General features: G+C 35.4%; 1 pseudogene; it reads right to left on the reverse strand.

Annotated features, from left to right (window-relative positions):
* Positions 1-396: 396 nt before the first annotated feature.
* LOC119981296 lies at positions 397-2,345 on the reverse strand (annotated as a pseudogene).
* Positions 2,346-8,661: the final 6,316 nt, after the last annotated feature.

Consider the following 8,661-nt stretch of genomic DNA (forward strand, 5'->3'; position numbering starts at 1 on the left):
CTTGTCTTCTTCATCAATCATGCCTTCTTAAAACCTTACAATTCATGCCAGATTCTTCTACATAACCGCAATGTATTTGTAATAACACCAACCATTTTATGGTAGAGAAAAACAGCGGCAAACAAAGAAGAATTTATATCCAACGTCACTCTCTATCCTCTATATAGATATATTGACTTGGTTAGTGCAACCACTTTAGATCAAACCGTATGGACTCGGGAGGTCTTGAGTTCGATTCCCATTAGGAAAAATATCCTTGTGGTTATACATTAGGTTTTTACCCAACTTACTCTGTAAGATGTCGTCAAAAACAACCTAGATAACTACACACATAATTAGGGTGCAAGCTAGGAAAAGGGAAAAAAAAAAAAAAAAACCTTTTGCCATATATTCTGAAGTCACAAGTACATAGATTCATAGAATCTGAAACTTTCAAATATTGTAAAACAAAAAAGATGTTACAAACTTATAGAAAGCCTCCATGGAATGCTACATTCAACATATATATATATATATATATATATATATATATATATATATTTAAGCCGAGACAGTCCCAACAATATTGCTCGGCCATAGAAGTTCACTGTCTTCGATCGATATCTAACATGGTTATCCTAGTACTAATCAATATAGACAGGATACCATACTACTACTATATATATATATATGCTCCATGTATAGCTATAAGACAAATAGCATTTTTTTTTCTTTCTTATTATGTACAGCAACCTCTGCATCATCAAGTCTTCATCGATATTCCATATCATATCATAAAACCTGTACCTCCAATGATTAGTATTTGGTGTATATATATATAGTCTTCATCAACGTTCCATATATCATGTATAAACTTTCACTTCCAAAGATCAATTTGGCAACTCGACGCAGATGTCAACGCGTAATCCTGTTCAACAAGTACTTCTTGTCTCTTAGATTGATCATTAGCCAGCAAGTCCATCTGTTGATCATCATCAACCACATTGAACATATTTGATGAATTACTGTAATTTGTTTCCTTGGCAGCTGCATGATCTCCATGGCTAAGCTGCGATGCAACAAATTTGTCGAGGACCCGCCAATCGGTCACTTGATCCACAGCTTGATCGCTATTATTGCTCAGATTGTGTTGCAATTGCTGATCTTCCTGAGTTGTGAGAGTCGAATTTCCATATGGAACACTAACACTTGCAGCTGATTGTGGTAATTTAGGGCTTTCTAGTTGAGGGAGCTGAAGGAAAGGATCATGGTGATGTTGAGGTGGCATGTTGTAGTGCTGCTGCTGCAATTGATGATGAAGTTCTTGCTTGCAGGCTGGATAGTGATGAGGATGGTATGAAGAAGAGTAAAACTGAGAAATTCGACGAGGAGATTCACCGTCGGGGGGCATGAATGAGAGCTGGTCGTCGTACCAACATGGGGAGTCATATTCACCCATTTTTCTAACTGTAGTCATTCTCTTCTTGAACACCCTGCACACAGCCCATCCTTCTTCCTGTTTCATGCATCATCATCACAATATTATCATCCACTCTCATCTGTCTAGTTATGTCTAGTTATACATACCTTAATTGCATATAAATCAACACACTCACATTTTTTTATCTAAATATTCATGCACCAAATGAAATATTGTTAAGGAAATGGCAACCGCAGAATTTCATCTGACCATAATATAGTTACTTCAGACAAAGATTTATATATACACTAGTACTCTACATAGGAATATAGGATATATATAATTGTAAGATTGAAAAAGAAGGGAAATATATATACTTGCCTGAGGTGTTCCATTTTCATGGGTTTTCGAGGCGATATTACATGCATGATCCAATCTGATTTTTGACCATTTGGAGCTCGTCCCTTGTAGAAAACTAGGGTTTTTCTCATGCCAATCAAGCTATGTCGAGAATAAATAGACTTATCTCTTCCTGTAGCCTTCCAAAACCCTGCTTTTGTTGCTCTATTAGTCCGAGTCCCAGTCGGATACTTCTTGTCTTTATGGCTAAAGAAATACCAGTCACTCTGCTCTTCAGACCCCGATTTTGCATAGCTCTATATATATATATGTATGTAAATGCAGATTCATCACAAAAACCAACATTAATCAATTTTTATTCATCTTTAATTTGAGTAATGTAATAAGGAAATTATGGGCATATAAATTTTAATTTTATAGTACCTTGAAGATCCCAAGGCTCAAGTCTTATAGAGATCAACTTCTTTGATTACATCCAAATCGATCTGTATTTGAGGCAATTTTTTTTCTTAGGTAGGTAATCAACAAGTTCTTCGTCGGTGGGATGGAACCTGAAGCCTGGGGGAACATTTGAAAATGTATTCATACTTCCAATGACTTGAAGTTAGTCTGCATTGAACGATCAATTATAAGTCTCGTACATGCTATCTATGGGAGAATATTAGAATAATGATATAGCATGTCTAGCTCTAAATAAATCTAAGCAAGTGTTGCCAAAGTTGTACAAATTAATCTTATACACTTATAAAAGCGTTTCACAAGTAAAGGTATGCATATGCATGCAAGAACCAAACTAAGGTATGGCATATGCATGCAAGAACCGAACTGGGATAACTCAATTGGTTATTGCTTCGGACAAAGGAGTATGCCTATAGGATTTTCCGTGGTTTTATCCCTAGTAGAATCTATTCCCATTCGGTTTCACGTTGGGCCTATGTCAAACTTATTTGTTGACACTCGACAACATGTTCGGTCCAAGTTTGGGCTCAATTAACTTGATTATCTAAAAATGGACAAACCCGCTGATATCGTTCTCCACTAAAAAGAGGTTTATATCAAGATATTATTAATCGCAAAATCTTGACACACTCGAAGTTGTACCTAGAAAATCTTTTGTACACACTCATTTGCACACTAGTCATGCGGACATGTTGATGACACAAAGTAGTTTCTCATTGCCACTCACCCTACAACAACAAAACTGTTTTGTTTCTTGACATATGAATTGGTTAGTCATTATTAATTACGAATGGTCAAAAACAATCGGATTGCGGCTACTTTGTCCCCCGGTTCTGTATCAATGCAGTCCAACGTATAATAAAGCAATGGAACATGTTTGAATAGTCTACCATGCTTACTTGACTAAGACATATATATATATATATATATATATATATATATATATATACCACCTTTATGAGCAAAGATGAAAGTTCGTTTGAAAGAAAATTATAATGCATAAGATTGTATTCAACATAGGATCATTACATAAATATGCTTTATAGGGAAATGATCACATGGAATATATGTCAATTTCATTTAATATTTCTAAGCTAGATTGATGTAATTTTGAAGAAAATTCCGGTGGAAAGAATTCCAATTCATCATGCATGTTTAACTCTTCCTGCAGCATGTAACTAATAGTAATTATGTACGTACAATTTATTTTTTCTTGATGAAAGATGTGGTATTATTTACTCGAAAGAAAGAAAATGGCATTGGGAAAACACTCGAATACAGAAAAGAGAAAAGTTAAAACCCCACACCTAAAACTCAAAATCAAAAACATTTATGCATACAAATCATAAACATCCATGCATGACTAATTAAATTGTTACTAATGAAGATACTTGTAACTATATATTATATATATAGAAGACTCATACGCATTATGTGTCTTTATAAATCAAAAGTTAAATTCATTATATTGTTTAACAATCAGCTAAAACTCTTTAGTGCTGTTTTCTCCTTCTTCTTGTAATTCTCCTTAATGAATATCCTTTATAAAAAAAATCATCGGTTCACTCAAATCATCTTCACTATGGTTATTGAGGGCTTATAAATGAGAAGCAACAACGGATTGAAGAAAAAATATATCATCAAAAAAAGAGGAGAGAATAAATGCTGGAGCTATATATATATATAATTAGAACTAGAATTAATTCCTTGCCAATTCATATATAAATAACCCGAAAAAACTCGAGGTTACATATCATTAGACAAGAAAAAGGGGGAGAAAAGAGGAAGAAGTAAAGTTACCTACAAATTTCAGACATATAGCAAGAAATGGATATCACTTCTTCTTCTCTTCTTTTTTTTTTTTTTTTTTTGAATTTATACACATGGTTTATTTCTATTAGAAAAAGTGAATTTTTCTCCAAACAAAAAAGTGAATCTTTAACTTAGAGAAAATCAATGTAATGGAAAGAACTTTACCTTGTTAAACAAGGCATAAAAAGGCATTAAATTTTCGACAGGATAATAGTAGTATAGGCAGTTGAACATAGGATATATGCATGCGAAGTGAATGTAATTATAATAAAATAAAAAATCAACAGATGACACCGGCCGATCATCAATAGAAAATATAATAGGCTAGCTATAAGCATATATTTACATACAATGAACTTATAGGGGTAATTCTAACCATAAACCTAGCTATATATATATGATCCTAGAATACGAATTCATGGTCGCATAAAATGAGATCTAGAAAACACATGAGGGAAGAAGTCATATTCATTGATCAAAACTTCAAAACACAACCAAATCAAAATCAGTTATTTCATAATAAAGGTACAATCATTTATATTTCATGATGAGTGATCAACCTAATATAGCTTGTAATACAAGCATATGCTCCCACCTTGGTGGATCTATTCAGAGCAAATGAAGAAGAAACCCATAAGAGAGAATTAAGAAGCTAGCTAGCTCTTATAATTAAAACCTAACCTTGATAATCTGGAAAACACAGCACAGCCACTTTTACCACTTCCTCTTAGATCCGATCGAGGGAAGCCTTGAATCACCAATGAGATTTAAGACAAGACAACTAGTAGAATTTTGACACTTTGAGCTCTTCCACGGTGAAGCATATGATACTGAAAACCAAACCAAACAAACAAGAGAGGAAGGACCTCGGGAATTGCAGTGAAAGAACCCCCCAACTGTGTAAGAATATTTGTCCAGTTGTTGTCGATCAGATCCCGAGGAAGAAAAGAAAGGCAAAAGGAAAGTTTGATCAAAGGGACTGGTGTTAGGGTTATATAAGAATACCTCTCTCTCACACACACGCCCAAATATAATCATTCTTTCTTTTATTTTTTTAATTCTCTCTCTCTCTCTCTCTGTCTATCTTTTGAGTGGGAGCTTGATTGCTGCAAAAGCTTTGTGCAAGAAAGGGAGGCGGACAATGGCAGGATGAAGTTATATATTTTGACGGAGAAAGATACAGAGTCTATATTTTTGACAGGAGAGAGAGACAGAGGCGGCAACCTCTACCAGCAACTGATGGAGACCACAGAATGTTAAATTATTACAAGTTGATCTAACGGTGAGGATGACATTGGCTTCTTATAAAAGTTGTTTACCACAGGACCATATATGTGTTATTATGAAAAATAAAGAGTGAAAGAACAAGAGATGAATAGTAGTGTGTGCAATCAATTATATATATGTATGATATTTCTGATTGTGGTCACCTAAGGCTAAGGTCATCATCCTCCACTCTCTCACACTTTATTAGGTAAGAGAATTTGACGCCAAAAAGAACTCGAGCCACCAAAAATGATGGATTACATTCCATAAATATGAGAACTACTTCAAATAAAAATTATAAATATCGAACATCATTGGACAACACCGAACTACACCGGGGACATACTCATACACAACTAGACAAACAAACAAAAACAATGGTTCTAAATCAAGAGTCTTGGCATTCCGTTCATCAAAAGGTACCGATTTTCACCAGGATTTAGAAGTCTTATTATTGTGCATCAAATATGTGTCGTCAAAACATATCAGAAAAATTGATGATAAAGAAGCCGTGACATATGGAGGGGATCAAGAGTTTGAGTAAAAAAACTCTGAATCAAACCTTATTCAAAGTACAGAACAAATATATTAGAGTATATTCATGGGAAAAGTGCATAAAGAGCAAATTGGATACATCAACACGGGATCAGGAGGAAGTGAAGAAGAATGAGCTCCACCTCCTCCAAACAAATCTGGAAAAGGATGTGGGTAGTTTAAAGAGATGTTAGAGAAAACAGTCTTTAGGAGGTAAATCAATCTCATTTTACATGCATATACATGCACCTCGTGATACATATTTATCGTCCTTATTTGATAAAAAGATTGATGTTATAATGGATACATACTAATACTAGCTAGTGAGGAATAATTAGGCCAATATGCTTTTCTACGTGCCTTTCTTCGTTCCTGGTTTGATATTCTGATATCCTAAACGTAGAGGAACGGCACCAATCCATCCCGACTTTTTTTCCTAAGCCTTTGGGGTTATGTAACATTTCTTACATTTATCATCAAGAGAACCACAGTTCCATTGAGATTATCTTAAAATAAACAAAAAGTTAGCTCAAAAGTGCAATTTTTTTTTTTTACAGAAAATTAATGAACACTATATATATATATTATGTACTTTCAAAAACCCCTTTTTAAGGTTGGTGGTCTTTAACATAATTAAATATTTCTTCAGCCTCACCAGCAACCGCACGCGGTTCTGGTTGGTTGGTTCGTAATTATATTCCTTTCCGTCTATTTTATCCTCTTCATGAGATGGGCCCCCCACCGACCGACTAAAATACATCTTGACAGTGACACTTCTCCAAATACAAATACATCTACAAAACAAAAATACAAAAATAGTAAGTTCAGCTCGGCTGTCAAGTCATAGCCATCCGAGCCGCAAATGGTGGTGGAGTGTTGGACCCGACGGAACGGAATGATTGAAGAGCTCAGTACGTGGCGGCTGGCTAATGGTCAGGCGTGGGCTAGCCCTCCGATCATTAGAGCTCACAGTGCAGATGGGCCCCATCCCGTTATCCCCCCTATGGCGGCCCCCACGCAAAGGGAATACTAAGGCCCCACAAACACTCTACTCTTTTGGCCAAGAAGCAGATGCGTTCCTGGCATGCCACCTTGTGCATGCCGAGAAGTTAAGCTATAGCAAACCTCATTTCTTTATTTGCTGGTTCTTCGCCTAGGGTTAGGGACTTGGGGGCACAAGACTTGCAAACTACAACAAAGGCTGATTAAATGTATATTAATTTTGCTTTTTGTAGGGGTCAGAATTGACCAGACCGAATTCAAATACAAAAAAAGGTAAGACCAAAACGTAAGTTCAAAAAAGATAAGTCATAAGCACGTATAATACAACACTTAAGGTCAAAACATAAGTCCAAAAGGACAAGGTCAAGTGTTTTACATTAAACCGAACATCCGGCAGATACATATGACACTTAAGGTTGAACAAGAAATAGTCGATGGACGACGTCGAAGAAAAGACAGTTCCATATCAAGCCGAATACAAGACGATTCCATATCAACAGTTATGTCTAAAACAGACAACAACTATTGCGAACTTCCTCAACCGCTGGAAACTGGCATAACTGCACAAAACAAATATAAAATGAAGATAGTCAGCAATGGAAAGGGGATCTGATCGATCGAGAACAACCATTTTGAACCCTTATTCTTCCTTTGATATTTTATGTACCATTTGTAATCACTATCTAATAATAAAATGATTCTCAGCTTAGCACCAGAGACCTAGACTCAAAGCTGAACCACGTAAATCCGTTTCTATTTCCCTCAATTGATTCAAGTCAATTATTTATCGAATTTTGATGGTTGAATTATTGCATCAACACTTTTCTTGTCTCGAAACAAGGATCGAGTGCTTTATTAAGGTTGTTACACTTTATTCTTAGACTATAGGTTGGAAGGTTGTTTCCTGATGGTGTGGTAGTTGTTTCTATCTACGGGAGATTGGTGTTCCTTTTATTCTACTGGTATTAAGGCAAGACCTGAAGGGCAATTAGACTGTGGCAAGGTGTATCTCAATGAACACCAAATTATGTTGCTACAACTACAACCAAGTCATACTCTTGTATTGGGGTTTAGATTTTATTCTGATGAGTTAAGGCTGGATACGTTGATGCGCAAACACTGGTCAATCCAAGTTGGTATCTTCTTCTCAGTTGGTTGATCCTACTTGGGTAGTTGGTATCTCATATGAAGGTCTTTTCAAGATGTTGTTGATACTCAAAGGCCGGTTCACTTTTGTGCTTCCTCTGATTCATGGATGTTCTTTCATGTTAATGACCATGGGATGGTAAAGTTGCACGGGGTCATGTCTAGCTCATACCTTTTAAATTGATCTGAGTTTTATAAGGAGATATGAAAGCAAACTGTTTTGGATTCTCCTTCAAGATCACCATTCTAGTTGATCTTGTTGGTTTTCTTTTCCCTTTTGTATTTGTTTAATATCCTAACAAAATTATCTGACTTATCAAAAAAAAAAAATCGAGTGCTTTTCACTCTGCTAAAATATCCTCATTGGAAGGATATATATATATATATATGTTTTGTTAAATAATGGTTCATATTAGAAGTATTACTTAATACATAAAAGCTGTAGGGAAGGAGAAATTAATGCGAGAGGGGAGCGTAGCGTACCAGTCGATTATTGTATTTCTTACGTGGGTTGGTTATATTTGTATGGGGGTACCCTATGGGTAAATTGTCGAACCACGTAGATCATATGTTCTTATTCTCTTCTCTCTTACTTTTCAATTGTTATTTTATATTGTTCTATTATCTGTGATTATTTATTGAGGATCTGTCTTGCAACATATATAATTCTAGCTAACAACGAA

The sequence above is a fragment of the Tripterygium wilfordii genome, chromosome 16 (assembly GCF_013401445.1).
Source record: "Tripterygium wilfordii isolate XIE 37 chromosome 16, ASM1340144v1, whole genome shotgun sequence".
NCBI lineage: Eukaryota > Viridiplantae > Streptophyta > Magnoliopsida > Celastrales > Celastraceae > Tripterygium > Tripterygium wilfordii.